Here is an 18,028-nt window from a genome sequence, read left to right on the forward strand (position 1 = left end):
CTTCCGCGTAGAGCTAATACCGTTACTGTTTCTAATTTGTATAAAAGAATGACCATATTTTTCATAGCTTTTGACATTCATTGAGTCTTCCTTTTTAACGTTGCAAGCCGCGTTAAAAATAAAAGCATCTCATCTTAACGCTGGTAAAACACATGAACAAAAACAACAACATTGATTGACAAACAGATTCTAAAGCCAGAACAAAAATTGGGTTACTTGCATATCATAACCGACAGCATGCCGTCCAACAGCTTGTGTTGTGCTGTCTTTAACGTGTCTTTAACGTCTGTGTCTGTGACTCGTCATGCAGTCTCGTCATGCAAGGCCAACTCAAAAGCCCCACAAAACTTCACACAATCAATTATTTTGGATAAAATGTGCCTGTTTTTATCCACCTCATTGTATTTCTTCACTACAGCCCGGCGTCCATGGGTAGTGATGTTGACTTAGCCTGATGTGCTAGCTTAGTAGCTTGAAGGAGTTATCCATGTGTTCTGGTGTTCTCATGTTTTCATGGAAAGTAAAATACGGCGTGAGCACGACTGCATCCAGGAGCTAGTTTAGCACACCTTCCTGGTGTAGCTTAGCCGTCTGCACAGAAGCTCAAGCTGCTCCTTTCACGCCAGTCTGTTGTCTTACAGTGAGGTCTGGCTGATCTGGGACCAGGTGTTTCACCTGTAGTTTCTCCACCAAAGGTCTTCTCAAACAGGTGTTGGAGGAGAGATTATACCGAGTTAGCATTTGGTCTCTCCTTTGAAGAGCAGTGATCAGACGAGCCCTGATGAGAACGAGACACAGGAACGCTCACCCTCGATCTTTTTTAGGACGCTAATTGGATCAATTATACGTCATTTATTTATATCTGTAATCAGTGATTGGCTAAACTGCTTATTAGACCCGTCTTTCTTGGGTCGAATGGATCTGGCCACAGCACGTGCACTAGCAGCAGAGACGTGCACTAGCGGAGAGGACAAGCAGGAAAAGCATATATTTTGCGGAGATATCCTATTTTACAAATATTTCTGAGTATATTCAATAGCTCAAAAACACATATATTGACAATTTGTATAATTTATTAATATTATAAACATTTTTATAATTAATAATACTATAAAGGCGGGTGGGCCAGGCCCGGGACCCTCTATTGGCCGACCGCCACTGCACCAAACGTTGAGCAGACAAAGGGCCGACTGAACACGACACTAAAGCGACTCCTTCATCTGCTTTCACCGTGACGTTCTCTTGAGTCAATGTGTACATGCGGATCTATTTCTCCTCATAATGGTGGATTCTGTCACTTCAAAACCAGGAAGATGAGTCGTTCCATCTGCTGCGTGGAGAGAAGCACATTTCATTTCACATCTCATAACGCTTTCGCGTTCACGCGCAGAACGACGCAAAATTCTCAGCTCCTCGATCTGTGAATTGTCAACAGGAACTCGGCCCCTGGCTCCCATATGCTGCACGGTGAGGGCCGAGGGATTGTAGCCGACTCAGCAGACGGGCCGGTGACGCTCCCTCAAGCTGTCCGCCATCCATCAGCGGCTCGCTGACATCCTCGCGGCCCGCTCCGCTCGACGCTTTTCCCCTCCAACAGCTGATGAGCGGCGTTGGCAGGAACGCGTGAAATGCACTAGACTCTGCCGTCACTCGGCAGGGAGAGCGATCCGTCTCCACTAGACACAGCAGTTCTTTATGGGAGGTGGGACGCGGTGTGGGAGGGAGGTGGGTGGGCAGAGGTTGAGGTGTGATATCATCCTCTCAGAGGCCTTTTACAGACGACATGCTCCTCCTCCCAACAATACGCCGGCTCTTGTCAGACGCCTTTCCTTCCTGACCCTCTTTCTTCTTTCGCTCCGGCTCTCCTTCCATCTCATGTGTGACAACGCGTCCTCCATTAAGGCTTCAGAGGTTGATGGAAGTGTCATAAGGGCATTGAGACACCATACATCAGCCCCATTCACTCCCTCCTTCTGCTGAGCTTTCATTTTTCCATCGCTCTCCTCCCACTCTGTCACAATGCAGAGCCAGATTGCTGTCTGCTCAGAATCGCCACATTACCCAACCGCATATAACAAACCCCCCAATCCCGCCTCGTTAATGCCTACATCCTCAAATATGAAAACTGCCATAATCTAAACCACCACAAAAGCACAGCTGCTCTGGGTCCGCATGTAAGCGAAGGATTTCCACTCTGATGCAGCTATGCGTTCTCCCTCAGAATCCACATGCCTCCAGGGAGATCCGGGCTGCTGTAGGCGTATCAGTCGGAGAGCAGCACGAGCGCACATCAGCTGCAGGGATTTACAGGAGGATCTGCTTATTTCGGAGCGATTTTGATAACCACGAAGAATAAGCCTTTTCCCCGTGTCCTGCCACTGCAGCGCGTCACCTTGGAGGCTGTGGAGGTGTGGGTGTAATCGGGGAAAAGGAAAGTGTCAGGTGTTAAAATGAGCGGCCAGGCTGAGCACCTGCTGGTTCCCTGTTCTCCACCCTGTCCCCTTATCACATTACAGCTCGGATAGATGGTACAAAAGCCCAGAGGTAAGGGATTAATCTGTTTAAAGCTCTGCAGACTGTTTTGACTGACCTTGGTTGGGCAGAGAGAGAAAAAAAAATGAAAGAATAATTTTTCCTCTAACGCTCTTGCCTCGTACACTGGCCTGGAGGGAGAGCGGAGATTAAAGGAACGAGGCCGTCTCTCCTTTCTCAAACTAGAGTCACAAAGTGATGCAGCCACAGGCCTCAGGCAGACAATGCGCTGCAAAGCGACCACGCTGACCTCACGACCTCCTCGTGACCAAACCGCTGACAGAGTCTGGCTCCCGTCTCATTTGTTTCCTAAACACGACAACATCAAACACCTGGGATCCCACTGCCCACCCGCCTCCCCTGAAGGGGTACAGCAGATGTGCGTTTGAACCCTCGCATAAGAGTGGGTCTCGCACTCTTGAGAATTCTTTGTTCGTGAGGAAGTTGTCCAAACTGGTTGCGATTCAACGTGACACACAGGAAAAACACACCTCAAGGCAACACAACACAACAAACAAGAATACAAGTTACATCGTCAGTTTGTTTGTTGTTTACTCTCGGTTAGTTTGAATTCATCTTCGTGCATCATGATGTGAACGTGTGAGGTCATCACAGGTCAAATCTTTTCACTTATGAATGTCACTGTCACTAATGTGATGAATACAAGTCCCTTCATGAGAATAAATACCACAACTCTGTTTCAAAGCAAAGCTGCATGGTGCTTAACTGTTTTTTTGTTGTTTTATTAGTTTTTTCTTTTGATATTTTTTATTATACAATTATACAAATATTACAGAAACAGATCAAATATATATGTATATATATATATACATATATATATATACATATATATATATATATATATATGTATATATATATATATATATATATATATATATATATATATATATATATATATATATATATATATATACACACAGAAAAGGTCATAGGACAGATAATAATAATGTTCAAAATTATAATATATAGGAAAACGTATATAATAATTATTGTACGTAATAATCAAAAAGATAATAATACAAATAATAATAAAGACTAACAAAACAGTTTGTTATCGATTAATCGACTGACCATTCATAGCTATGAAAAATCCCACTTTCATGAGAGCGACGCCCCCAAAGGTAATGATACACCTTGAACCCCAAAGACCTCCAAGAGGGCCATGAGAGCATGTACTGTCAGGACGAAGGTCAACATCTCTGAAGACAGACGGGCTCCAACGGTCAACTCTGGACCTGAATCTGAAAATGTCTCTGAAAAACTCACATGCGTGGATCCTTTCCCCCAACAAAAGAGACCGAATCTAAAAGGAGATCTGTAATGAGACCCGGCGAGAGAGAATCAATCAACGAGCAGTTGTGTTTAGCGCCACATGTACAGAACTTTAAACTGCAACATATCTCACCATAAAAAAAATATTTTCTTCTGATGCACATCTTCAGATCTGATAGTGAGTCCAGCAGGATTCCCCTGGGTACCGGAAGCTGACTGGTCAAGTAAAGACCAGTTTACCAGATCTTTGTCCAACAAGAGCCGGCCTGTTTCCAGAGCCCTGTTTCTATAGCCCTGTTTCCAGAGCCCTGTTTATATAGCCCTGTTTCCAGAGCCCTGTTTCCACAGCCCTGTTTCCACAGCCCTGTTTCTAGAGCCCTGTTTCCAGAGCCCTGTTTCCAGAGCCCTGTTTCCAGAGCCCTGTTTCTAGAGCCCTGTTTCCAGAGCCCTGTCTCCAGAGCCCTGTTTCCACAGCCCTGTTTCCACAGCCCTGTTTCTAGAGCCCTGTTTCCACAGCCCTGTTTCCACAGCCCTGTTTCCAGAGCCCTGTCTCCAGAGCCCTGTTTCCACAGCCCTGTTTCTAGAGCCCTGTTTCCAGAGCCCTGTTTCCAGAGCCCTGTCTCCAGAGCACTGTTTCCAGAGCTCTCTTTCCACAGCCCTGTTTTCGGAGCCCTGTTTCCACAGCCCTGTTTCTAGAGCCCTGTTTCTAGAGCCCTGTTTCTACAGCCCTGTTTCCAGAGCCCTGTTTCCAGAGCCCTGTTTCCAGAGCCCTCTTTTCACAGCCCTGTTTCTAGAGCCCTGTTTCCACAGCCCTGTTTCCACAGCCCTGTTTCCAGAGCCCTGTCTCCAGAGCCCTGTCTCCAGAGCCCTGTTTCCACAGCCCTGTTTCCACAGCCCTGTTTCCAGAGCCCTGTTTCCAGAGCCCTGTTTCCACAGTCCTGTTTCCAGAGCCCTGTTTCTAGAGCCCTGTTTCCAGAGCCCTGTTTCCACAGCCCTGTTTCCAGAGCCCTGTTTCCAGAGCCCTGTTTCTAGAGCCCTGTTTCCACATTCAAAGTGCATGTGAATAATAGGATCCAGCTGGATCTGTTATTCACGATGGATATATTCATGGATGGATATATCAAAATAATTGACATGGTAATGAGGAAACATGTCACCAGGGCAACAGTGTGGCTCACTGATATGTTTGTAATAGTTTTGGACAATAATACATATGAAGAGTTATGTCGGGGGAAAGTATTGGTCACAATATTTATGCGTGTCAAATTGTATTTTTCTCGCTCTAACAGAATTAAGTTGAATGTGACAAAGCTGCCACCTGACTGACGATGCTGCGCTCTCAGGGACCGGGTGCGGCTGAATGGATTCCTATAAATTGAAAACCAGGGACCTTAACTGCCGATATGGTCTGAGCTACAGGGTATTCATATTTCTGAGGAAATATCCAAATACATTATGCTTTATGTGCAAACACACATGTAGCATGCACACAAATATCCCCCACCCAGCCGCGGTAGAGCCATCACTCTTCCATGTATTAGTCGCGTCACCGATGAGCGTGCGTCCAGAAGGTGTGGCTGTCAACATCAATAAGGCCTTTCCAGTGTGAGGGGCCATTAATAGCAAAGTAGCCACTCCGCATGTTGTCAGATATGAATAATGGTTTGCATAACAAATCATTTTGCTGTCTGACAGATCTCCCGCCGCCTGCACGGGGCCGGGGCTCCGGTTGCAGCACTTTGCTCCCATCAGCCCCCCGCTGCTTGATCAAAGCTGAAGTTGAGGGGCCAGAGGATGGCGCATCGGCAGAAACAGAATTGTTCCAGGAGGATGACACCTTGTCCTCCGGCCACAGAGGAGATAATACAGGGAGAGGTTCTGCGGCGCGCTGACGGAAGCAATCACAGCCGTCACAAGCAGTTAGCGCCCGGAGCTGGGACGTAATGATGCTTTATAATCATCCTCGGAGGTCGCTGCCCCTCATCTCCCGCTGTGGACGTCTTTGTGGGAAATGCAATTGGACCGATTGGAATAACCTGTATCTTCTGTCAGAGAGTGACTTCACGCCCCACACCGACGCGCGGCGGTTCATCCGCCCTCATTACCAAGACAGTCGGGACAACATCTGGGCTCTTATACCTCTCTAAATGAAATGTTCCAAGAATCTGTGATTACTATGAAGAGGAAAATGAACTCAGAATATATGATTGTTCAGGATCAACGTTCACAATGACAGCCTCTCTTGTGTTTCTGGTGGAGGGAGAGTCTCAGCATGTAGACAACAGTCTGAGGAGACAGCGAGGACGGGACAGCTGCTGATGGAGAGGACAGCAGCCACAGGAAGCGGTTACCCTCTCTACCTCCTTCTGCTTCATGGATCCTGGTTATCTGTGATTTGTAGCTGTACAAAATAAACTGAATTGAATTACCCGAGTGTCCGGGAGGAATTCTAAATCTATTTTAAGTTTTGGTGCAGAGAGAAAATGCACAGGTGAACTTAAAGCTTTTCCATTTTACAAGTCGGTTCCACTTCATGTTCATGCATTACCGGATTCCTTTTTGGGATTCACTGAGCTGAGTGAGCTGTCATCTTCTCAACTTCTCCAAACATTCTCAACCAGCTGAAGTATGTCTTTTACAACGAAGGGCTGTGAATGTTCTACTGTTGGAGACACAAACCAAAACACGTGTATACGCCTCAGGAGTGTCATCATCAACGTTCTCAGCTGAATCTAACATCAATGTTACAACTGTAATGTTTTGGAAGCAGCTGTTGGCTCCTGACTAGGAGGACTAAAGGTCCTACGATCCACAGACATAAAATAAACTATCAAACTAAAAGTAAAGGAGTACAAAGGGGGCCAGGGTTCTGTGTTGTTTAATATGACACCTACAGAGACCTTTCAAAGTGTGTTATCCTCTCAGCAATGCTTTCTCCCAACGTGGGGTGTTCTATGTTTGTCACCCTGGGTCACTAAGCTGAAAGGGTGTTGGCCCTCAAGCTTGTGGTTTACTTGACTTCAGATCATCTCCACCGTGGCTGAACTGATTTTTAACTGAACAAACTGCATTTGAAAGGTATATTTCTCTCTGTTCTCTGCAGTTTGAACTGTGAAGAAAGCCTAGCCCATCTCTATCGATGAGGACCTCTGAACAAAGGAGCTTGTATGAACACAATGCATTTGTCTCAGTGTTAAAGGACCATCAGAGGCACAGTTTGGTAGTTAGCAGTGCATCCCGTGCTTGGTTTTAGCTAACGGAACCCATGTTCCCCTAAGGATGAACTGTAAAGACTGGCGGTCCTCTGATTTTTATCGGATTTGTCTCGCACACTATGAAATGGCGAATTTCTTTATTTCAAGAGCTTTATTGAGAACATCCCATATTACAAAAGTCAAATGTCAATTACAATGGTCAGAAATAAAAATAAAAATAGCCGCAAAGTAAGTTTCAAGAAAAACAAATGATAGAAACAACCGGACTGACCTTCTGGGTCAAAACACAGGAAGACTGTAGATGCTTTCTATATGAGAATAATAAGCTGTAAGCCATAAGGTCAAAGTGAACTCAACCTTCAATTACTTCCCATCGCTCCAACATGGCCGGGCCTTCAGGACATGCAGGCCAAGGTGCAGGGTTGAGAAATGCTTTCACTCTGTCCCGCCGTGTCAGCAAATGTCACAGTCATATTCTCCCTGCACCCTCAGCCCTCAGCCATCCTCGCTTTGCTGGCCTGACATTTACCAAATTGGCCTCTGTGAGGTTAAACTCCTGCGACAAAGGTTAGAAAAGTGGCCTGCGCCTCACAACCCGTGTGCCTGTTGAGAGAAGAGCTCTGGCCTCAATCGAGTGCAGATCTGTTAGTCTGCAGCTTCCTGTGACAATCGAATGGGAAGATTCTGTTTCTGCGTGGTTGCATCCGCTCTGCTCTAATGAGACCGGGAGGAGGGTGCAGGTGCAGTCGGCCAGAGAACTGATCCTGAAGTCCTCGTCAGACCAGGGAGTCGGGAGTCGCTGACTTGGAGGCTTTTTGTTTGTCTATTTTGCTGAAGCGCTGTTATTGCATTTCCCTCTGTAAGCCATATTATGGAAGGTAGCTCTCTCTCTCTCTTTCTCTCTCGCCCACTCCCAAGGTGTCAGTTGAGCTTTCTTCCTCTTCCTCTTCCTCTGCTGGTTGATGAGATCACAGGTGCTCCCACTGTAGCTGATGTAGCAACATGGCAGAGGGCTGCAGCTGTAAAGCTCATTATGAGCGCTGGAGATGGTTATTATGGTTAGAAATCTTAATGCAGTTTTTTCTGCTTATGTCTTTCTTACTTTCTTTGTTCGATATTTTTGTTTTTATAAGATATGACAGTAGACGAGAGAAAGAGGCGATGCGTCTTGAATATTTATACATTCAAGATTTTTTTCTTTTACACTCACTCCAGTATCTTCAGTATCACTCAACCTGTTACATGTATTTCTGGTATTAATATGTGTCTACAGGATCCACAATCAGATACGACATATCATATTTTGTCATCAACACAAAAACAAGTAGCTGTAAACATGCTGAACGACGCTTTGACGCCTCAAATCTACCCACTCGCTCTGCCTGCATGTGTCTCCAACAGTCTAAAAAATGTTCAAACAACCTACTACTACAAAGTCCAATAACAAGATCCTGACTGGAAGCCGGTTCATATTTTGCATATAAACAGTTACCGCCATAAGCTAAGCTAATTTAACGACATCAAAACCCACCTATTTTTAGGCCTCTGCTCGAAAATGACATCTCAGGTATCTCAGGTAACACAGGTATCTCTGGAACCACTAGGGCTATTTTAATCATTTTGGTGTTATAATAAAAGGTACACATGTGAGATAATGTGTAAATATCAGACTATATGTTACCGGTTAAGAGTAAATGAAGGTGACACACAGAACAAAATGAAAAGGTTTCAGGTCCGCCTTGAAAAAAATCTCTTTCAGGATGATTATTTCTTTGAAATGATGCAGCTGTAAGGTCCAACTCTAACCCAAATCATAGCTCAATATGTGAACATTCTCTAACCCAAATCATAGCTCAATATGTGAACATTCTCTAACCCAAATCATAGCTCAATATGTGAACATTCACTAACCCAAATCATAGCACAATATGTGAACATTCTCTCTGCAAAGGTTGACTTTGAGGGTTTTAGGTCAGAAAATGGAGGACTCATTGGGGCCAATTTGGGCTATTTGAATGCTATTTGAATTTGTACCCGTACAGACTAAAACCAAGTACATCGTTGTACGTTTTGCATTATTGACAGTACGTGGTACAAAGGGCAAAATTATCCTACACATATAAATAAATATTGTAAATCTGGCAACACAGCGTATTGCACTGAGAAACACACACACACACACACACACACACACACACACACACACACACACACACACACACACACACACACACACACACACACACACACACACACACACACAGGGGGGGTAACAGCAGTCTCCCCATGAAGACAAAGTGTTGTTCACATGAAAAGAGACAGAAAGAGTGAAGAATGAAAAAGAGAGTTGGAACACAAGTTAAATCCTCGGCTCCTTTTCCACCTCAGCACAGCTGTTCAGTCACCGCCAACAAGTTATAGAAAGTTACGGCTTCCAAACCTTTGACTGCCTGCGTTTCCTTGATGGAGCACGGCAGCTTAAGGCCACCAAGCACGCCTCATGAAACCAGATGCATTGACAGTAATATTAGCAATTACATAACCAATCATTTCCCTTCAGCTCCAGTCTTTCTAGACCTAGATGTGTACAGCGTGGACGTAATATATATTATGGCATCTTAAATAGGACATACTTTTAGCAACCGGAGATGTCTGTTTTGTGACGAGTGTTCTGGTTAAGCGCTGCAGAACATTTAGTCACTGAGCAAAGCCGGTTCCCCTCCTTGTGTTCTGAACGGTGAGGTACCTCACCTGAAGGGAGGCTCAGGTGACTCTATCCTGACCACCAGGTGCACCTACCTGCAGTCAGAGCCTGGATCCCTTTGACTTTGTGACTTGGTGGAACATCAATGTGATTTTTGGCTTGGCAGAAAGCTAACAGGTTCCTCTAGAAACCACCCGGAGAGCAGCTACGTTCAGGGAGTTTATCAGAAGTACGAAACGCTTACAGCGTTTGACTTTCACATTAATTATGACAAACAACACAAATGCACATCAACATGGTTGAGATAGACTACAGCTGACTAGCAATTAGCATGACTGCTAACGTGACTTTGGAGAAGCTATATAGAAGCCACAGGGCATCAAGCATTAGCACACAAGCTAGCTGTTCCAAACAAACACATTACAGGTAATAATTTGAATCAAGTATAAATCATGACATTACACTTCATTGATTTTGGGATTTTGCTAATGCAGTTTGCAGGTTATTAATATGTCTGACCACCATGTTGGATGACCTTGTAACACATCGGATGTGCAGTGTGTGAACTTGTGTATGTTTAATCTTCCGTGCACAATCTCTTTGTCTGATCTGAGCGTAGGGGAAGAAAATGATTTGTAACGATGGACGATATTAAATTCTGCTAAACTGAAGGAGAAAAATAAGAAAGATGGATGACCACAAGTGGGAATTAACAGTGGCCAGTGAAATAAATCGCAGGGGGAGTGCCGTGGCCGGTGTCAGGAAATAGTCAGGGGGAGAAAGGAGTAATCTGATTGCAATAGGACATTACTCTCTGCCGTGTCCTGGAGGAGAGCAGAAAGCGGCTGTGCCCTCTCTTAAGTCCTCTTCCCATTAGGCCTCGCATCGTTTGGGAGATTAATAGATGCTCACGCGTGAACACTGCCACATTTGTCAGCCGCCTCATCGGATAATATGGAGCTGCGGGCGTGCCTTCTCCTACCACCACTTTAAAAGACCGCAAAAGGTCACAGTGGGAGATGCTGCAAAGAAAAGGTGCAAAGAAATGACATGAAACCTGCAGAAATAACACAAAATAAATGCAGCGTTCTGAAAGCTAAATACAGACAGAAATGATTTTGTTTGTTTGTCTGGAATAAAAAATGAAAAAAAGTCAGTATTGAAACATCATTATGAGGATAATCTGTTTGTTCAAAGCCCATCTGTCTCATCTGTGGCTTTATCAGCGGTCATTAAGAACTGCACAGTTTGTTTGATCATGCCATTGTGCTTCAGCATATGCTGTATCATGACATTGCTGGGAGAGAGAGAGAGAGAGAGAGAGAGAGAGAGACATCCCAACAGATGTCAGAAGAAAGAGACACACAGAAAGCAGATGAAAGTCTGAAACCTCTCTGGGATTGGACCATAACTCGTGCTTGACCGGGCTCGTCCATAACTCATGCCGGTATTTATTTCTGCACGCGCCGCTGAGTTCTGGTATCGTAGTGGAGGTGGTGCTGGCTCCACCTCAGGAGGAGGGCGGCCATGTTCGTCCAGTCAGGCATCCGATCAGACCGCTTGGCCAGCCGCCCCGGAGACACACGCCAGCTTTCGCTGCGTCCTCAGACGCCACGCCTCTGAAGAACAACACGTTGTCGAGATGTTTCGGGACACCTGTGAGGTGGCATGAGGTCGGGATAGGGTTTCTGTTTAGCTCCGCCCCCGGGACCACAAAGACCCCTGTGGCGCCACACAATCCAGTCAGCGTTCTTCTTTCTCTGACTCCCAGCAGCTTGCTCCAGCATTCCTCATCCAAAACCGCTTCCAGACGCTTCCCTCCTCTTCCTCCACACTTCCTCTGCATTCTTCTGTCTTTTCCAAACAAACCAGCAGCTGGTGAGGTGATGACTTTTCCTGGTTAGAGAATGTAACAAAAAACACACATTTTAGAAAATGAGTATTGCTTTTAAATATTCTTGAACGTAAAAGGAATACATTGTAATTACTTTGATGATACTTTGGAGAATGATCTGAGGATCCTTTTGATTTTTAGATTATTCAAAGAAGATGCTTATAGAATGAAATGACCTCGTACATCTGTTTCTTTATCAAGAGAACAAACTGAACAGAAAGCTGCTTCTCTGCAGGAGCCGGATCATAAAGACACAGTAAAGCAGTTTGTACAGCGTCGTGTTTTCATCTTTCTTTTTCTTTTGAGTGTTATTGGTAACACAATATATATTATTAATACATAGTAAATTGATACTTAATTCAACTTTAGTTAATAGTTGTGTTACTGTTACTAACAATGCAATAATAAATAATATGTTCTTGTAATGCTATAATGTAATTCAATCATTTGTATATTACATATTGTGTCATAGCTGGTAAGAAACGATAACAATTACAATTTGATTACAGTTCTCGTTCACAGTTTATTGTTGCACATATTATTACAATTGATCCTCTATTAAGAATATATTAAGTACCAAAATGATATGTACACATTTCAGAAATAGTTTGTAAAACATCTATAAATAATAATAACATCTGTGTCTATACGCACACAAAGCTATGACATAGAGTAAGTTATGCTTTGACACTGGATGTATACTATATTAGCAAGAATTTCCGACCCAAAATGCATTGCGTCTGAGTGCCTTGACACCTGCCATCAGCCATGTGAGATTTGATGCCAGGCGTGAAGCTGTTAATATTTCACTTTAGTTTTAGTGTTTACGAGAGAAAGTAACACTTTAGATTCCGAATGTGGTCAGTTTATCCAAATAAGGCCTTAAATATGATATATATATATATATATATATATATATATATATATATATATATATACAAATATGAATGCTTCTCTTCCTTAACCCATAAGGACCCACGGTGACACAGGTGTCACACGTCCTTTCAGTGCTCTGGACAGTTCCATATACAGCTTCACCCTCCACACCTACTGGACATCTTGGTGGGTCATGTGACAGGGTCATGTGATTTTGTGTTCCCATAACAACCGTTCCAAAATGACTGATCCAGGTTGTGACAGATCTGAAGAAAATGCTAAAATTAAAAAGCTTGTTTTTCATTGTTAAAGGTCATATTTACCCATTTTAAGAATCACAATGCTTAATCAACATGTCCTTTAATGTGCTGAACCTGCTGTGAGAACATTTCTCGTAGAAACTGATATAAAACAAATCAGATAAAAGTCATTGTGACACATACGTCACATCGCGACGTTAACCTAAAAATGTCCCGAAGAACCCAGTGTGATACACTGCAATTAGCAAGTAAGTAGCTGCATTCTATTATACAGTATGCTTACTGTAAAATAAATCACAGTACCTATGGAATACTGTAGTCATTTTTACAGTAATAATACTGTACTTGTCATCACAGTAACCATGTACAGTTTACAGCAAATCCTAGACTACTGTAACATGCATCACTGTATTCATTTTAATACTGTAAATGAATGCTGTAAAATAATTACATACTGTAAAATGAAGACACAGTTTTTTTCAACAAGTCATTTATTTTAATATTTCAACATTTTAAATAAAACATTTACATTTTGTTTTTAGTTTGTAAAAAAAATGTTTTGTAAACAACAACATTTTTATGGTATTCTTGAACATACAATATTTTAAATGTTCCTCTTTCTTCAAGTTACTATGACAATTTAAACATGTTTTAAAGTAATTTGACAGTAAACAGTCAAATTCAAGGATTGGAAGCAATACAATATTCAGGTCAAGGGGGAAATGTATAAAAACAATTTGAACTGAAACAAGTAATTGTAGTACAATAAAAAGTCCATGACTGACTTTACTGTATTGAACTGAATCCTCTCCCTGGACGGTCGTCTTTTCGATGAACTGGAGTCTCTTCCTGAACTGAGTCTCTTCCTGGGCTGGAGTCCTCTTCCCTGCAGTGGAAGGACAGAGAGACATTGGTGACCGATTCCCATTAGAAATACCACAATATGTTTCTACTATGACGATGTCAGCCTATGTTGTGTTTTGTCTGGTACTGGGATCTCACCAACATGATGAGCCTTGAGGCTCAGCAGGGACACCTGGGCCTCAACATCAGCCTGGTGGAGGTTTCCTGCAACACACAATAAACAGACAATAGTACCGGATTTATTATGAGAGACATGAAAGAATAAATGTTATTAAGTATATTTATTTATCAAATAAAGGTGTATTTAGGGGGAAAGTGAGAAAGTGAGAAGATAAGCATAGTATAGTCTGGAAGGTGTGGTTCACGTGGGGGGATGGGCACATGAAGCAGGACAGAGATGGTTCCATAACAAACACCTGCTTTTATGGTTTGAAGTTTGAAATGTGTACAACTTTCTATATGGGGTGTGTGTGTGTGTGTGTTTGTGTGTGTGCGCGTGAGAGAGAGGGGGGGATATGATCAGCAATTGTATATGTTTAAATGTCTAGTGTGGAGGATATCATAAAGTCTTGAGGCAATCAGATGTATAACACAATATGTATGATTGATTAAAGTTGCATGTCGGTCGGATTAGACACGAACACGACAGGAGGGTTAAGCTAGCAGCAACGTATCCACGTTATACCAGCTGGTGCAGTCTGCCCTGTAGAGTTAGCTCAGAAAACACACGCATGTTGTGTAAAAGTTTTACCTGACCTGTTGTGTAGTTCTGGTTCACCTCCAGTGGTCCTCGGTAACGTTACCCACGTCACGTTGTGCCGCACGGTAGCTAGCAAGAGAGAAAAGAGTCACAACTTCTCCATGGAGCTAGCCTTAGCTAACACCACACACATACACACACACGACGACGGGGTCACACATAACCGATTCTAATTCATTTACACGTTACACTAAACGCATGCCACGTATCAACTAAGCCAAATGATTTATATCACAATATAAAGGGCAAATACTATATTTTGGTAATATTAGTAACACTAACGTTAGCTTACTAGTGCAGGAAAGTGTCTCTACTTCCCTCTTAAAGTCACGTAGCGTTACACGGTGACTTTACTGGAGAAGACTGTGCTGTCATTGTGCTGTCATTAATGTACAGTTGCAAAAGGAAATATGAAGGAATAATAATGAGCTTCGTTACCTCGCTGTTGCTGAAGTTGAAGTGGACTCTGGTCAGAAATGTTGTAGCTCTTGCTCCTAAATGTTGAGAAGCCTCTCCTTCCTCTCCTCGAGAGAATAAGTGTCCATCGGCACACGACGTTATAGTTACTGCCATCTTTGTGTAACACGACGTTATAGTTACTGTCATCTTTGTGTAACACGACGTTATAGTTACTGCCATCTTTGTGTAACACGACGTTATAGTTACTGCCATCTTTGTGTAACACGACGTTATAGTTACTGTCATCTTTGTGTAACACAACGTTATAGTTACTGTCATCTTTGTGTAACACGACGTTATAGTTACTGTCATCTTTGTGTAACACAACGTTATAGTTACTGCCATCTTTGTGTAACACGACGTTATAGTTACTGTCATCTTTGTGTAACACGACAATATAGTTACTGTCATCTTTGTGTAACAACGTTATAGTTACTGTCATCTTTGTGTAACACAACGTTATAGTTACTGTCATCTTTGTGTAACACAACGTTATAGTTACTGCCATCTTTGTGTAACACGACGTTATAGTTACTGCCATCTTTATGTAACACGACAATATAGTTACTGTCATCTTTGTGTAACAACGTTATAGTTACTGTCATCTTTGTGTAACACAACGTTATAGTTACTGTCATCTTTGTGTAACACGACAATATAGTTACTGTCATCTTTGTGTAACAACGTTATAGTTACTGTCATCTTTGTGTAACACAACGTTATAGTTACTGTCATCTTTGTGTAACACAACGTTATAGTTACTGCCATCTTTGTGTAACACGACGTTATAGTTACTGCCATCTTTATGTAACACGACAATATAGTTACTGTCATCTTTGTGTAACAACGTTATAGTTACTGTCATCTTTGTGTAACACAACGTTATAGTTACTGTCATCTTTGTGTAACACGACGTTATAGTTACTGTCATCTTTGTGTAACACGACGTTATAGTTACTGCCATCTTTGTGTAACACGACGTTATAGTTACTGTCATCTTTGTGTAACACGACGTTATAGTTACTGCCATCTTTATGTAACACGACAATATAGTTACTGTCATCTTTGTGTAACAACGTTATAGTTACTGTCATCTTTGTGTAACACAACGTTATAGTTACTGTCATCTTTGTGTAACACGACGTTATAGTTACTGTCATCTTTGTGTAACACGACGTTATAGTTACTGTCATCTTTGTGTAACACAACGTTATAGTTACTGTCATCTTTGTGTAACACGATGTTATAGTTACTGTCATCTTTGTGTAACACGACGTTATAGTTACTGTCATCTTTGTGTAACACAACGTTATAGTTACTGTCATCTTTGTGTAACACGACAATATAGTTACTGTCATCTTTGTGTAACAACGTTATAGTTACTGTCATCTTTGTGTAACACAACGTTATAGTTACTGTCATCTTTGTGTAACACGACGTTATAGTTACTGTCATCTTTGTGTAACACGACGTTATAGTTACTGTCATCTTTGTGTAACACAACGTTATAGTTACTGTCATCTTTGTGTAACACGATGTTATAGTTACTGTCATCTTTGTGTAACACGACGTTATAGTTACTGTCATCTTTGTGTAACACAACGTTATAGTTACTGTCATCTTTGTGTAACACGACGTTATAGTTACTGTCATCTTTGTGTAACACGACGTTATAGTTACTGTCATCTTTGTGTAACACAACGTTATAGTTACTGTCATCTTTGTGTAACACAACGTTATAGTTACTGCCATCTTTGTGTAACACGACAATATAGTTACTGTCATCTTTGTGTAACAACGTTATAGTTACTGTCATCTTTGTGTAACACGACGTTATAGTTACTGTCATCTTTGTGTAACACAACGTTATAGTTACTGTCATCTTTGTGTAACACGACGTTATAGTTACTGCCATCTTTGTGTAACACGACGTTAGTCTACTGTCATCTTTGTGTAACACAACGGAGGAAACACAATGTCGCTTCCCCCTCTGTCTGAGTGACAGCTAAACCTAACGTCTGTGTTGAAAATAATGTTAAAACGAATTATGGTGTATTCCCGCTCAAAATTACTGTATTGTGATTCACAGCAACATTTATTTACAGTAAGATTCACCCGGGAATGAATGTTGACCATGATGCATTGCAGATCTACAGTAACATGCTGTATAGGAGTTCTACTTTAAGAATATGGCCAGTATACAGTAATATTACTGTGAAAACTACAGAAACGTGTTACAGTGTATATGCACAATAAGAAAAATAATTATGATCTGCTCAGTTAATTTGGCTAGCAGTCGTTATGCTAAGCTAGGCTAAACACATTCTGACTCAAGCCGGGGAGATGAACATCTTCTCATCTCACACTGAACTTAAATGCATGTTTCAAAAGACTTGAAAATGGGAAGACATTGGAAATAGGATCTTTTTTCCTGACATTTAAAATGTGACAAAACTCCAATCATGAAAGTAATACGGGAGACAAGGAGGATTATTCTGCTCAATGTGGCATTGGCAATTTAACTTGTGGTTATTGTAAAGTTAGTCTTACATTTCATTCTGAGTGGCATTAAAAAGAACGTCCTTAATACGACATTCAGAACAAACAACTATTATCAAAGTAAATATATATTTATATATAAAGCTATCACGCAGTAAATTCTCCTTGAACAGAGTGAAGTCGCTCTCCCTCTGTGTGTGTCTGTGTGTGTGTGTGTGTGTGTGTGTGTGTGTGACAAAGAGTTTGTTTGTGCACGTTTGTGCATGTGTGAGCCCCACTGGTCGGGGAGCACATGAATCTAAGTTGCCTTTAATGTAGGAACCTGATTGCAGGATATATTATATATAATAATATATATTATATATAATAATATATAAGTGACGTCCTCCTCCTCCGTGTGGCGTGGCTGTTATCAAAAGACAAAGTGCAGTTCTCTAAATCATGCCGCTGGGATGAGAGATGCAAAACTTGGCTTCTTGTCCCTCTTGGCTTCATAAAGCTCATTACACTGTTTAAGATAATGAAGCACCCCGGCAGAGCCCTGCTTTACGCCAATTAAAACAAACACAATTAAACCTCCACGAGCAGCACCAATAAAGCCTTTAATCCCAATCACTGGAGCAGGGTGACACCAGCACCTCTCGTCTCCCTCTCTCCTCTTCCTCACGTCCA

This window comes from Taurulus bubalis, assembly GCF_910589615.1.
Source record: "Taurulus bubalis genome assembly, chromosome: 15".
NCBI classification, from domain to species: Eukaryota; Metazoa; Chordata; class Actinopteri; order Perciformes; family Cottidae; genus Taurulus; species Taurulus bubalis.